Source organism: Chrysochloris asiatica, unplaced genomic scaffold, assembly GCF_000296735.1.
Source record: "Chrysochloris asiatica unplaced genomic scaffold, ChrAsi1.0 scaffold00202, whole genome shotgun sequence".
NCBI classification, from domain to species: Eukaryota; Metazoa; Chordata; class Mammalia; order Afrosoricida; family Chrysochloridae; genus Chrysochloris; species Chrysochloris asiatica.
In genome coordinates this window covers 3,561,353-3,565,212 of record NW_006408720.1, presented here as the reverse complement: position 1 = coordinate 3,565,212, position 3,860 = coordinate 3,561,353, and positions in this window count along the sequence as shown.

Here is a 3,860-nt window from a genome sequence, read left to right as displayed (position 1 = left end):
CTGGGGAAACTGAAGAAAAAATTCAAGCCTCGATTTTTGTTATTGAAATATTCTCTGGGCAAATTATTGAATGATGCAGAAAGCATCACGAGAAGATGGAAGGAATGCACAGAGTCACTGTACCAAAAGGAAATGGCTAATGTTTAACCATTTCAAGAGTTAACATATGATCAAGGGCCAATGATACTTAGGTAGGAAATCCAAAGTGCATTGAGGGAACTGGCAAAGAACAAAGCACCAGGAATTGATGGAATACAAATTGAAATCTTTCAAAAATGTGAGGTGGCACAGGAGGCACTCATTCATCTCTGCCAAAAAATTTTGAAGACAACTATCTGGCTGACTGATTGGATGAGATCCATATTTGTGCCCATTCAAAAGAGAGCTAACCCAACAGAATGCAGAAATGATTGGACAATTTCTTTGATATCTCATGCAAGTAAAGTTTTGCTAAAGGTAATACAGAAATGGCTATAATCATACATTGACAGAGAACTTCCAGAGTTTCAAGTCAGATTCAGAAGAGACCATGGAATGAGGGTTATCGTTGCTGATGTCTGATGGATCTTGGCTGAAATCAGAGAATGCATAGTCAATAAAGCACAGGTAAACATCTTTCTGATATTCTTTCAGTTGTGTGGATCATGACAAGCTATGGACAACATTGAGAAGTATGAGTATTCTGGAACACTTAATTATGCTCATGAGGAATCTGTACCTGGAACAAAAGGCAATTTTTGAACAGAACATGGGAACACTGAATGTTTTAAAATTAAGAAAAGTGTGCAACAAAGAAATGATGTTGAAGATGAAGCCTGAAGTGGCAGATCATTCACATCGATTTGTGAGGAGATAATTAATCTTGTTTGTGCCCTAATTGAAGAGGACCAACAATCAACAGCAGAAATAGTCAACACCACAGACAATTCTGACAGGAAATTAAAGTTGAGCAAACATGCTGCTTGGTGGATGACAAAACTGTTGCACCCAGATCAGCTGCAGACAAGAGCAGAACTTTCAATGGAAATTTTAAACAAGTGGGATCAGTATTCTGAAACATTTCTTGGAAGAACTATAACAGAAGATGAAATATGGCTTTACTAGTATGATCCTGAAGATGAAGCACAACCAAAGCAATGACTATCAACAAGTAGAAATCAAAGCAAAACAGATCTGTCAAGAGCAAAGGTCAAAACCATAATGAGATCCATTTCACTCCCACTAGGATGGCTATGGTAAAAAAAAAAAAAAAACCCTAATAAAAACAGAAAACAAATGTTGGTGAAGATGTGGGGAAATTATAACCCTTATCTATTGCAAAATGGTACAGCTGTTACAGAAATCAGTGCAGAGGTTCCTCAAAATAAATAGAAGCAGAACTACCATATCAACCAGCAATTCCACACCATCAATGACCTGATGTGGCACTATGGATTAAGACTCAACCTCAAGGTTGGTTTGAATCTCAATGTCGGCAGTTCAAATTCACAAGCTGCTCCATGAAACCCCTATACACGGCTGCTATGAGTCAGTACCAACTTGTCAGAATTTAACAACAACAATAATGTTCATTGCAGCACTATTCAAAAAGGCAAAAGGGAAAACCACCTAAATGAACATCAAGAGATGAGTGGACCAACAAAATGTGGCACATACATATCATGAATACTACTCAGCCAGTAGGGGAATAGAAGTCTTGATACATACTCCAGTATGGCTAGAGATATTATGCTGAGCAAGTAAGTCAATCACAAAAGGATAAATATTGCATGACCTCACATATATAAAAAGACAAGAAAAGGCAAATGCATAGAGACTAAAGTTTATTAGTGGTTACTAAGGTCCAGAATTTTGGTGTGGCATTGTGGGTTAATGCACTATACTGCAAAGTAATTTGAATGACAAGGTAAACCCTATACAGGCTTGCTATGGGTTGGAACCGACTTCACGGTGCTTAACAACAACAATAACAACAACCAAGGTCAGGAGGGAGAGGAAAAACAGGGGTTAATAGTGATGGAAAAATCAGATTGATTAAAGGTAGGATTGCACAATCAATTATTGCACTTGCTGTAAATACATTGTACAACTGTAAAAAGCTGAGTTAGCAAAGGTTGTGTGACAGTTTGATGAATGTAAAATTGATGATCTTGTCTGTAAATTTTCACTCAATTCACAACAAAAAGTTCAGGAAAAAAGTTTTTTGGTAATGGTAGCCAGGCACCATTCTGATTGCTATGCCTTTGGTGGTTTCTTAAAAACTTTTAAGACCCAAGGTACAACACAAAACTCCATGAAGTAAAACAGAAGCACTAAGTACATTATTAGACTAAATAACTAGATGCCCCATGAAACCATAACTCTAAACCTCCAATCCAAGAAACCAAAATCCACAAAATGTCTAGTTGCACAAAACTAGCCCAGCAGCTAATTTTTCTTTCTTTTGTCTTATTGTAAACATATCATACAATTTCTACAAATCCTACTTTTTATAGTTGTACAGATTCTTGACAGCAATTATACTAATCAATTGTGCAACCATAAGCTTAATCAATGTACTTTCCAAACATTGTTTTATTTTTAATATGAAGACATGAACATCTTACATTTATTTAACTCACTTTTTGTAACAAAAGAATACAACTTTAAATTTTTATGACATTTAATTAGTTCAAAATCTACAAAGAATCACAGAGAAATATCCTTACACTTTAAAAAATCATAGGAGACCAATGTTTTATTTATACAGGTCTTCTATTTCAGGTTTTATGGTTGGTTACAATGAACAGAATTTCACACAAATTAGCCCAGAAAAAATTAGAAATCATAATAGATAGTAGAAGTTTGTGTTATCCATCATTTTATCCCCTCAGTCCACTGAAATTTAGCATCCACATCGCCAGCTTCTCATTTCAAGACTACATAGTTTCTGCTTTGCTACATGAGGGCTTTTTCCACTGATAAAAAGAACCAGCCAGCGAGCACAGGCATGATAAGCTACAGTGTAGGGGAGTTACAGCCCCTGGGAATAGCCCTAACCTCAATAGGAACAATTGGTGGATAATTGTCTGAGCCTTCTGGTATTTGATGAGAACATTCTTTATGCACTGTATGTTTCCTTGTTGTTGTTGTTGTTGTTGCTGCTGTTAAGTGTCATCTAGTTGATTCTGACCCATAGCAACCCTGTATAGGGTTTCCGAGGAGCAGCTGGTGAGCTTGAACCACCAACTTTGCATTTCAATCAGCTTTGCAGTCTGGCGCATTAACCCACAGTGCCACACCAGGACTCTTATGTGAAGTTACTGTGAGTTAGAACCAACTTGACAGCACTTAGTTGCTGTTGCTAAATGACTTTGAGTTTATCCAGACCCATTATGACCCTGTATAGGGTTTCTTAAGAGCAGCTGGTGAGCTTCAACCACCGACCTTTCAGTTCAAAAGGCTTTGCAGTCGAGCGCATTAACCCACAACACCACACCAGGACTCCTTAGAAGGTTCCAAAAGAAGGGAAGCCAATTTGTCTAAACTGGTAGCCAGCTCATAATGCATGCTTCATTAGTTTTTCCTCTTCCTTTTGTCTTTCTCCCTTTTTGCATATTACTTTTGCTTCCTAGAATTACTTTCCTAATCATTTCCTGGTATCACCTGTGTCTAAGGCCATAACACAGCTTCTATATTCAGTGAAATCCAAAAGATGCAAAACTCTAACTTACATAATGAGATGATATATCTAATCAATTTAGAGTTTTTTTCTAAATGATTGTGTTAAGTAAAATTCACAAGATGTCTGGGTTAATGAGAAAGTATGCTAAGATCAATTGCTTCTGTCTACAACAGTGTCAAGAATGAAATTGCTCATT